Source organism: Mytilus californianus, unplaced genomic scaffold (assembly GCF_021869535.1).
Source record: "Mytilus californianus isolate M0D057914Y unplaced genomic scaffold, xbMytCali1.0.p SCAF_11, whole genome shotgun sequence".
Taxonomy (NCBI): domain Eukaryota; kingdom Metazoa; phylum Mollusca; class Bivalvia; order Mytilida; family Mytilidae; genus Mytilus; species Mytilus californianus.
The window spans coordinates 25,771,695-25,784,684 of NW_026262593.1; positions in this window are offsets into that span (position 1 = coordinate 25,771,695).

Below are 12,990 nucleotides of genomic sequence, written 5' to 3' on the forward strand. Positions count from 1 at the left end.
GAAAGGAAGTCATCAATAGTCTGAGAAAAGTATGATCATAAACATCATTACCGTAAACAGTTGAACGGCAAACGCTTTAATGGCGTCTAAGTTCAAGACATTGGTCACGTGATAAAAGGTCAGAGTTTACCGTTTTCTTGTGAACGTGTACACCTCTTGGTTTTTTACCTCGTATCGTCTAATTGTAACTCGTACATAAATAAAACTTGTAGGGTCCAAATCTTGAGTGAATAAGCTTCATTATTATGTATACTTATTTATCAAAGGTGTTATAAAAGTATTCTAAAACAACGATGGAAGTTGAAATTTTTTTTGGAAAATTTGCGTAGGTCTACGGAAAATCCCAAATCATTTCTTAAATGGGTTTGGTAACGTATGGAGGGGTAAAAAATATGAAGTAAAACCATTTTCTGCATCTTATATATTAATTATAGATCATAAATTCCCCGGATACGCAATTGTGTCAGCTTATTCGTGGCGAAGCGGAGATCAACGGGAGATAACTCCGTACACGCGTCGTAGGAAACTGCAAGTTCACAACAGTAAATTCGAGTAAAATTAATGATTGTAGTTATATTTTGACACTTTCTTGAATAACCATTCAATATTTTATGTTCCTCTACTCTTGTAACATTAAAATAGTCATGGAATGTTTGAATATGGCATTTTTTCAAGTACCCTAAAACAGGTTTTTGAAAACTTCCAAAGAAGAAAATTATAGATAACTGACTTTTCTCTGAAACTTGGGACTTATTTGTATATTCTCAAACACCCTTTTGGTAGATGGAATGATACAAGTCTTTGTTTTACTTTCTTTGTATCAATATTCTTAGAAAGGATATGAAAATAAACTCAGTGTTTGTACATGTTGGTTGTTTAGAACAGTTTGTTTAAATATATTAAAATTTCACTCTAAAATTAGACTTGAATTTTTATATTTAAATAAGTATCTAACATAGAAAGTTGTTAATCTGGTGCACTGAAAATGTTCCATCAGAAATGAGATTTAACAAAGTTATTTAGACTGAAGAACTTGTCACTTTTTATGCTGATCATATGGAGAAAAAAGAGTGATATTATAAATTCTAACACAGCATCAATTGTGAAACAATAGTTCTTTCCTACAGACATTTTATTTTTCAAGATGTGAGGCTTGCCGATCAATTTACATATTTAAGATTTCACTGTTAAGAGTGGAAAAATAGCTTATTGACAGAGATTCTGTATGGGAATGTTTCTCTTGATATCTGTCACCAAGGTCCCACAGAGCACTGTTAGATAAGGGGGAGCTAACTCGTATGTGCTCGAACCAAGGGACAGGGGGTCAGTCTATCGCTAGACTTAATGTTCTGATAGGCATAGCTAAAACGCAAGGAAGGTTTTCATAATTTAATAAACGATAACAATTTAGACGAATGATGATAACAATCGATTAGTAAACAATGCCAAATAATAATAATAATTAAAGTACAAAGTATCAAATTTAAATATCAACTCCAAAGTAAAACTATTTCTCCTTACAATGTAAAATGTAAAATAAATGCCAAAACTACTAAATCATAAAATGAACTTAATCTCAAAATCAAAATGTAAAAGTCTCAAAAATAAAAGATTCCCAAAAGTATTTTCTAAAGTTAAATTATGAGTCAGAGATAAATTTTGTCTCAACACTACACAGTCAACTGGTAGACTGGTAGACAGTCTTATAGGTCCAGTATCATGACGTGAGTAGTGAGAGGTTACGCTTCCGAAACACTGACTGTTTTCTAAAAATTTCACAACGCTATTTATACTAAATCCAAAAATAAATAAATATGTCTCAACATGTTAATATTACTCTCATTAGCAAAATAGACTTTAATTAACAAAGCCTAATCCTATAATGTTTTGATAAAATCTTAAACTTTCAAAATGACATATGCTAATTACAATTAATATTTCAAAACAAAGTGCTTTGGGCAAACTGTGACACTTCAAGTATTAATGCCACAGCATAGGTAAAAATCAATTAAACCAAAATTAATCAAAAATGTTACAAAATACAAACTTAAAATTTTCTTTCTAAAAAATAAAACATATTTTTTATCCAAAATAACACTAACACAAATATAAGCCAAATAACACACCATGACATATTTTTAAATACATTTATGTTACCAACTACATTGTATCTTTGTTTTTCTACTATGATCTGCAAAGAGATGGGTTCTTTATGTGTGACCTCAATGATCGTCAAGTATGATTATTGGTAGCCTTTTTTCCTGATGTAACAATAGAAAATTCTGAGAAAAGCAAGAACTTTTAAGCAGATCCAGGTCTTTTATAAAGAGAGGGTGGATTATTCCTAATTTCCATATACAGAAAAAACATATTTCATTTCATGCCAAATAATTACATACAAGAACCCATCTCTTTGCAGATCATAGTAGAAAAACAAAGATACAATGTAGTTGGTAACATAAATGTATTTAAAAATATGTCATGGTGTGTTATTTGGCTTATATTTGTGTTAGTGTTATTTTGGATAAAAAATATGTTTTATTTTTTAGAAAGAAAATTTTAAGTTTGTATTTTGTAACATTTTTGATTAATTTTGGTTTAATTGATTTTTACCTATGCTGTGGCATTAATACTTGAAGTGTCACAGTTTGCCCAAAGCACTTTGTTTTGAAATATTAATTGTAATTAGCATATGTCATTTTGAAAGTTTAAGATTTTATCAAAACATTATAGGATTAGGCTTTGTTAATTAAAGTCTATTTTGCTAATGAGAGTAATATTAACATGTTGAGACATATTTATTTATTTTTGGATTTAGTATAAATAGCGTTGTGAAATTTTTAGAAAACAGTCAGTGTTTCGGAAGCGTAACCTCTCACTACTCACGTCATGATACTGGACCTATAAGACTGTCTACCAGTCTACCAGTTGACTGTGTAGTGTTGAGACAAAATTTATCTCTGACTCATAATTTAACTTTAGAAAATACTTTTGGGAATCTTTTATTTTTGAGACTTTTACATTTTGATTTTGAGATTAAGTTCATTTTATGATTTAGTAGTTTTGGCATTTATTTTACATTTTACATTGTAAGGAGAAATAGTTTTACTTTGGAGTTGATATTTAAATTTGATACTTTGTACTTTAATTATTATTATTATTTGGCATTGTTTACTAATCGATTGTTATCATCATTCGTCTAAATTGTTATCGTTTATTAAATTATGAAAACCTTCCTTGCGTTTTAGCTATCAGAACATTAAGTCTAGCGATAGACTGACCCCCTGTCCCTTGGTTCGAGCACATACGAGTTAGCTCCCCCTTATCTAACAGTGCTCTGTGGGACCTTGGTGACAGATAACATATAAGAATGCTAGTTTGTATTTTAATATCATGATTATCAATTCATGATTATTGCAATAAGTTGATATTATTCAATTAATTAAAAAAAAACATCAATTATTTTTGAATTGATAGATCTGGAACTAGTACATACATTTGTTTTTTTAAACATCTATATACTATTCATTAGGGAACTTATTCAAATATATTTTGTACAAGACAGTCATGGCAGTTCACAATTACAGTGGTCATTATAAACATAATGACACAATTTATACAACCAAATCTTATTGTTGATATATGTAAACTGAAATCATTGCAGAATTTTTCTTTCAAATGATTTAATGTTTGTTAGTCACTTACTTTAAATACTTAACCTGTACTAAAATAAAGAGATGTGGTATGATTGCCAATATGATAACAGTATAGAAACTATCCACCAGAGTCCAAATGTCTGTTAGCAGTTAAATCATAAGTCACTTTACAGACATCAACAAGGAATACATTTCATTGTTATCAGGCAGATGAGGAAAAAGAGTAATGATAGCTTTTTAGCTTACTACATGTACAAGAGAATATAAGTAATATAATAATATAAATAAGGAAATAATAGAGACAAAAAAGACAGGACTTAGCCACTGGACTATACATGTATGTAAAGTGTTCCCTTACTAATCCTTAAAGGAGCTGCTGTATACTTAGAAAAAAGGTTGTTGAGGACTTGGCCACATCAATCAGCATTTTTAGACACTACATTATGGTCGATTGCAATCTGCCCTATTTGCTCCAACCTCTAATGAGTGTTAAAATTAATACCTAGGGTGGGAATTAAACCCATGTATGTTCATTTATTCTATTGTTCTCTATGTACATGCATGTACATGTATATGAAATATATCAAATGCAAAAAATGCTGGAATTTAAATATGGTAATTTACATCAAGTACATTATTACAGCCTCTTTTTTTAAGGACCTAGTAAAGGAGGTCCATGGACCTAGCTAGACCTATTTCTTAGGCAAGGTGTATTATATAACTCTTGAAAGTAGTTAAATGCAATTGTAAAATTAATTTTATCTGCTGTTAAACAATAATAACACGATAATGGTTATTTCTAAGTATTTAGTAACAACAGCGTGCAATTTAGGTAAACAAACATCAATAATCTACCACGTGTTTGTCTGCTGTGCTTGAATATTCAAAACGACCCATCGGGTTTATTTACACGAATTTTTGCTAAAGCAGACAGTTAAACATGTCTGTTTACCTAGTAAGTTCTATAAAAAATGCATTTGCTGTTATGACTTGTGTATGCATGGAAATATAATGAACATAACATTGATTATTTACCGTAAATATTGAATACACATCATTCCTGAGCTATACACACAAAACACATGGCACTGTTGTAACGATGGATGGTAACGTATAGCCACTTTATAACAGTAAATCCCATTGGATAAGCTACCCTACACAGTACATAATATGCAAATTAATGATTGGATACGAATTTGTGTCAGCTCTCAAATCGATGGAAAAATGTAAACATTGGAATCCGCCATTTTGACATAGGAAACAAACTAATTTTGAATCTTGGATTAAAGGACATTGCGCACATTGCCAGCGTATCATGCATAACCAGTCATGTGCAAATATATCTTTTAATTAGTTTTATACACTTACTTTTCTATGTTTTAGTTAATTTAATGTTTTAATTTACTACAGAACGGAACATCGTTCTCAAAGACGCCGTAGAAAAAATTATAGGTGGCGTTGTTTGTGGGCGTAAACATTTTACATACGGGTACTTTTTTTGTCGACAAATTGACCTCTATCTGTCAGATTCAGGCGTTTGCCGTTCAACTGAAAAACTAGCTTTTGTTATAAATCAGGCCGTTAGTTTTTTTTTCAAATGAATTCTTTCATTTTTTTCATAACTGGCCTTTTTATAGCCGACCATACGGTATGAGTTTCTCACATTGTCGAAGGCCGTACTGTTGCCTATAATTGCTTACTTCCATATCTCCTAATTTTTATATTATACAACAAGTATTACATAAAATTAACACTATCAATGTTCCATGTAAATGAGGTAAGGTCGGATGAACTCTGCCACAAAATCATGTACACCTTTTTACCATTCCATACATCAAATATGTTTAACCCACTTCTATCTGAGACTGTACGGACTTGACCACTGAAACTTAACCTTGTTCACTGGTCCGTGAAAATTGGTCGAGTTCAGGTGAATCATGTCTGACGGTCATGTATACCTTGCAATGATACCATATATTAATAACCAAATATAGTTCTCCTAGAACTCATGATAATTGAGACATTCACATGACAAAAAATGCTATACCGTTTTTTAGCGGTCACTTAACCATGAATATGAGGCCAAGGATAATGATTATATGACGGAAAACTTCGAAACACAATGGATCTATATACAAAGTATGAATCATCCAGTTCCTCTGCCCTCTGAATTATAAAGCTATACAAATAGTTTACGGTGTTGCCGCCACCACCATCAGATTGTATTCTGTATGCCTCGCATTCTGCTACTTGCGTCAATGCGATTTAAAAAAAGAACAACGGAAATTAGTTCTCTTACCTAACCTTTAGTTAGTCGGTGGGCTTTCAACTTAACAGTAGACAATGAAACGTAATAGCTACTACTAGCATATCGGCAATTTTTCTATGTTATTTCGTTCTCGCGTGCTCTTATATATAAGCTCAAATGAGGATAACGAAATCAGAGATCTATATTTTAATTAGGTTGATGTTGTTTACAGGTGTTTGTAAAATACATCGATGCTGTACAAAACTTTCTTTTTGTAGATAATCTTTAACTTCCTGTCAATTGTAGGCCAATTTATGTTCGATAAGTCATGTACATTACACTTGATATAAGTGTGTAAGATGGAGTGATTAGCCTGCTGTTTCTAATTCTCATTTTGTTTTCTTAACTTGTAACATAAACCCTCCCCCCTTTTCACCGTTTGCAGTTTTTTTTTTTGTTATTTCTGTAAAGCAAATATATACTCAGACCTGCTAATTCAATCAATTCTACGTTAATATTCATCAGTTTTGGAACTAAGTATTATTTGATGTGCTTCCACGTTCACCAAACCAAGAAAATTGGATATTTACCCAGAAAATCATGACGAACACCTTTTATCAAAAGACGGAAAAATTAACATTTTGAGAGGGCAACTTATAAATGTTAATATCTAAAAAACATCTCTAAAGATCACTTGTATCGAATTTTATGTAAACATTCCGATTTAGGAACTTTTAAAAGGTCAAGGTCACTGTTACAAATGTCTTATTTAACAGCTGAATGAAAATTGTAAATGTGCATCCTATAAGTACAAATGTCAATCTCGAACCATATTTGGCAATAAAATTATCAAATTAGTCCTAAATATAGAAACTATAGTTATAATCCTTTGAACTATTCGAATTTATTTTGCTATAAACGCAAATATGTAGGGGTGGCTAGCTGTCTAAACGTGACTCTACGTTTTCCTTGAAATTTTAGATTTGACTTACGACCCAAATTTAAGAAAATCGTGACCACTGTAGACAACGACGACGACATCAATATTTCGACGAGGCTTGTTCTCCTCTTTCCAATGATATAAAATATAGCCGTGTGTTATTCCGTTAACCCAAATCGATAAAATTTGTTGACTGGGCACCCTACTATAATTGCCAACCTTCTTTCATGCGTTATAGATCATTGGGTTTATTACCTGTTGACCCGGTTGATTACTAGCACGTGCCATTGATTTCGATCTTTAAAAACAGCACATACTAAATTACGCCAAGGATTTATATAGTCACGGCTGGTAATCTACACACGCAGAACAATCGGTTCTGCAATGAAAACCGTGAGAGGATTTTCCGGTTATGCTTGAGTGGAGTAATCGTCACCGCTTCGAAAGGTATGTACATTTCTAAATCGCAATTTTCTAATTCAACTGGTCAAAATATTGAAAATCGGAGAATGCTATGCTGTGGTGAATACTATAACGAAGAGACTCATGTATCATTTACTGTTGTGCATGGAGTAAAACTCCCACAAAATCAATCGTCCCACGAGTAATTACAGAAAAAAGTGACATTTAACTTTTGAGATGGTTCTATTAACAGACCTACAAGTTCAAATTTAGTTTTTTATCTGTCAACGGGATTGAATGTCGTTTTTAGCGGCGTGCATGCTATCCGAAGTTGGTAGACGTCTTAATAAATTAAAAAACTGCCAATTTTCATTATTTCATGCGTGAGGGGATCGGTTCTGATTGAGGACATCGTGAATGCGTGAGGGGAAGTGCAATCATAATTATCTTTATATCGAAAAATGCAACAATCACTTAAAAGAAAATCAAGTGACTTGCATAGTTTTATTGAAGTTCATACTAAATATAAATTGACAATGGAAATGGAAATGGCTACAACATAAATATAAGTGGTTTAGATTTATGATTGACTATGTCTTTTGTACGCGTGCATGTATTAAGACTTAAATCTATGTTTTAGATGGATGTAACACGCCACCAATGCCTGCAGTGTGATAAGTCATATACTCAACGTCAAAAGCTGAACTTCCATGTAAAGCTGGTACATGAAAACACACTAGACACAAAGTGCAGCTACTGTGACAAGACATTTTCATCTAAAGATAATAAAAGAAGGTATGAATCTGTGGTTTACATGGAAGCCAATCCTTTACAGTGTAACACAAATGATTGTCAGGAGAGTTTTCGACTTTGTACCGTCTCTGGGCGCATATAAGACATAAGCACTGAGTAGGCTTGGCTCCCATGTGGACCACAGATTCATGCCTTCTTTTACTATCTTTAGATGACAATGTCTCGTCACAGTAGCTGTACTTTGTGTCGGGTATGATGTCATGTACCAGATTTTCATGGAAGTTCAACTTTGGACTTGAGTATATGACTTATCACACTGCAGGCAATGTTGGCGTGTTCTATCCATATAAAACATAGATTAAAGTCTTAATACATGCACACGAGAAAAAAACATAGTCAATCATAAATCTAAACCACTTATATTTACGTTGTAGCCATTTCCATTGTCAATTTATATTTAGTATAAACTCGAGTCAATAAACTATGCAAGATACTTGCCTTTCTTTGAAGTCATTGTTGCATTTTTCGATATAAAGATATGATTGCATTCCCCTCACGCATTCACGATGTCCTCAATCAGAACCGATCCCCTCACGCATGAAATAATGAAAATTGGCAGTTTTTAGATTTATTAAGACGTCTATCAACTTCGGACAGCGTTCACGCTGCCCAAAACAACATTCAATCCCGTTGACAGAAAGACAAAAAAAATTGAACTTGTAGGTCTGTTAATAGAACCATCTCAAAATTGAAATGTCACTTTTTTCGGCAATTACTCGTGGGACGATTGATTTTGTAGGAGTTTTACTCCATGCACAACAGTAAATGGTACATGTGTCTCTTCGTTAAAGTATTCACCACAGCATAGCATTCTCCGATTTTCAATATTTTGATCAGTTGAATTTGAAAATTTCGATTTAGAAATTTACATACCTTTCGAGGCGGTGACAATTACTCCACTCAAGCATAACCGGAAAATGCTCTCACGGTTTTCATTGCAGAACCGATTGTTCTGCGTGTGTAGATTACTAGCCGTGATAGTAAGAAGGATTGGAATCTCGTGGGTTATCGTTTTATCTTACTATATAAATCATTAATTACACTTAAATTTCTATGAGTACTGAAAAATAAATTAGAATATATTGTTTTAATGAAAAGCTCTATTCGACATGTTCGATGGTATTTTATTTATAATTTTAATACTGTCTCATCACGGGCTAAGTGCAGTTTTAGAAGCTTAATGCACCTAGGCGGCCTTGGTAGCGTTTAGATGCACAACTGTGTGATGCAAATCATTGTTTAGAAATATATTGTACAATACAAGCTAAGAAAATAGAAACTTTTCCAAGTTTTACAAAGTAACACGCACGAAAATAACAAGTTTACAAAATGCTCTAAATTAAATATCTAGTTTACGAGGAAAGTACCGACAGATAACGAATTGTAGCACCTGACATAAAACATACTTAATATGCGTTAATTAAATTGCTAACGTCCACTTGACTTGAAATATGGAGGATAGTTCTCTCATTGTCAATCATACCACATCTCCTTAAATTTATATTGTTAAGTTTAAAATTTCCAGTTAATTTTTTTTCAAAGACGAAAATTAATTACCGTACACATTTTATTTGGGATAACGACTACATTTTTTACCTGCCGGGTTAACAACATGTTAGGGTTAAGTGTATAACATACGTGTTTTGTAAGTAACGATGTAACGATTGCATAAAAAAAGAAACGATTTCCCCAATACACGCAATTTCCATCTATTTCATATCTGATTTAATACGGTAACTTCTGAGGGTAACTTTTATAACCCTTAGTAATTATACATGTATAAATTCTATATCTTAAAATATAGGTTTCAGCTAATAATGGTAAACTATTATTCGCCGATATGCAATTAATAGATAAATAAATAAAGTAACATAAATTAGAAAAATAAAACCAACGACATTTATAGACGAATAATTTTTTGATTCCTGAACAAAACAACAACAGAAATAAATAATCAACAGATAATTTTCTTTCTTTATTTATTCGAAAGTTACGCTTTTAATTCTAGCATATATATTTCAATTCAAAATGTATCATCAAGCAAAAGGGGCGTAACTCGGAGTATCATACTAGCATACTGAACGGATCTTAACACGGTCTGACACATTTGAAAGCAATTTTTAAGGTTTGGTCTGATTTCGTCTGAAACCGTCTTAACAGATCTTGTTTGCTCGCTAGAACATTCAGTCTTGTTTATCTTGACATGCCTAAACGGACTGAATTACCTGATGGGTTGATCGATCGGAACGGCGTCTGAAAGTCTGAAAAAGTCTTGACGTTTTTCTCTAGCGGTAAATCCAGTCGATTAAGACTTGATCAGACCAAATTGACCGTATCAGACTGAAATCTTGCTACTAGTGACGGTTATACAAGATTGATGAACGCACGATACACGGTTAAGAATGAATGATTGATGAGCGCACGTTACACGGTTAAGAATGAATGATTGATGAGCGCACGATACACGGTTAAGAATGAATGAGCCGGATGCACGCACGTTACACGGAAAACACACGGAATGATGAACGATGAGCGCACGATTGGTACACGCACGATACACGCACGATACACGATGAACGCACGGAAAATGGTCAGTTTGAATTTTAGAAGGTCTGTACTACATATATATTCTTGAAAGACATTTCAGACAACTTAACACGTGAAAAACTATTGTATTACTGAACAACTAATTTATGGGGAGTTTTCGTATTTTTGATGACTGTTTAGTTCAATCTCAAGTCGAACAGTTAATTATAGTACATGTAACATGTATGATATAGGTAAAAAAAAATACAGGTAAATGTGGCGTAATTTGATTCCATTTATTAGCGCAATTAATACCATAAGAAAAATAGAGAGTGGCGCAATTGATACCTTTTCAAAACTGTAATTGGCGCAAATTGATTCTGCCCCAAATTATACAGATAAATTAAAATTAATTTTAAGGTTGTTATGATTGTTTGATTGACAGGGTTCTGGACATGCATTATAAATAAACAGTTAAATTCATGGGCCCTTAATTTGCTTAAAACAATTGTACACTAGATACATTATCAATATGTTGCTTTCAGATATCTTTTCTATTTAAGAATTATCTTATTCATGTTAAGAAGAAAGAGTGGTATTGGGATTGTAAGATCATGACACACACAAGAGGCTAGTCTTTAAAATATGTATGTTTGTTCCAGGCTTATACCTCTACTGGTACAAAACTACTATAAACCTATAAATCTGGGACCATATTGGTCTTTTAGCTTTGGTGCTGTCATGCAGGTACACCTTTTAGCCATCAAGCCAAGGCATCATCATCTTGAATAGATATAAGAAGATGTGGTATGAGTGTCAACGAGACAACTCTCCATCCAAGTCACAATTTGTAAAAGTAAACCATTATAGGTCAAAGAATGCATTGCTTTGGTATTTACATGCTTTGTTATATGGTTCAAGGAAAATTTATCAATGATAGATTTCACATATTTAAGAGATCTTTCAAAGGTTAAAGCCATAGATGTTTGTTCTGTCATGTTTGGGTGAAAAGCTTCTATCCCATGAAGTGAGGATGCAAAGCAGACACCAACAGTGTCACTGTCTGCTTTACCAAAGACGACATTGGAGTTCTCTAAAAGGCCTTTCAGAACATCCACCCATGTTCCATCTATAAAGAATAGGTGAACATCTTATTTTTCATAAAATGTTCCTCTCCTACGACTGGAGCATAAGGGGAATGCTATCCACTGTCTGTCTTTTTGACATTTTTGGCAGACTTTTTTCTAATCTATGGCATTCAAACGCTTGCTCTGAACACAGTGTACAACAAGCGCTGTAAAGATAGTAAGTAGTATTTAATTCGATGTGATGTTCAGTGGGGATGGCTACCAGGTCGTTCACTTTTTGGTACAGTAGTAACACAGGCGCTTGGGTATATGATACAGATTTTTTTTTTTTTTTTTTGTTGTTGATTAAAATAGTCCATTTTCTATATTTATACTACATATCTATCACTACTGCGCATGTCTCACCTAGTTTCGAGTGATTTTACCAACTCTGAGACAAACCCCCATTTTACTATCCACACTAAGAAACAAAAAGGCAACTTACTCGACGCCATCTTGCGTGCTATAAATAAATAATAAAATTGACCTACCTGGATTCCCCATCGATTTTTATGGAAAACATGCCTTTCTCGCAGTCCGATCGCAGACGTCGTTTCTATTTATCAAATTGGTACTGTTCGTAAATTTTTAGTCTATCTCAAGCATATAATATAACTAGGTGAGACATGCGCAGTAGTGATAGATATGTAGTATAAATATAGAAAATTGAATATTTTAATCAACCAAAAAAAAAAATCTGTATCATATACCCAAGCGCCTGTGAGCTAAATGTATTTGTATTCTTGTTCGCTTAGCTTTAGTTTTTGTCGGGCCTGCGACTTTTGTCGCAGAAAGCTCGACATGGGGATAGTGATCCGGCGGCGGCGGCGGCGCCGTTAGCTAACTTCTTAAAAGCTTTATATTTTAGAAGGTGGAAGATCTGGATGCTTCATACTTTGTATATGAATGCCTCATGTTACGAAGTTTCCGTCAGTCACATGTCCAATGTCCTTGACCTCATTTTCATGGTTCAGTGACTACTTGAAAAAAAAGTTAAGATTTTTTGTAATGTTAAATTCTCTCTTATTATAAGTAATAGGATAACTATATTTGGTATGTGCGTACCTTGCAAGATCCTCATGCCTGTCAGACAGTTATCGCCTCATTTCATGGATCAGTGAACAAGGTTTTGGTGGTCAAGTCCATATCTCAGATACTATAAGCAATAGGTCTAGTATATTCGGTGTATGGAAGGACTGTATGGTGGACATGTCCAACTGGCAGGTGTCATCTGACCTTGACCTCATTTTCATGGTTCAGTTGTTATAGTAAAGTTTT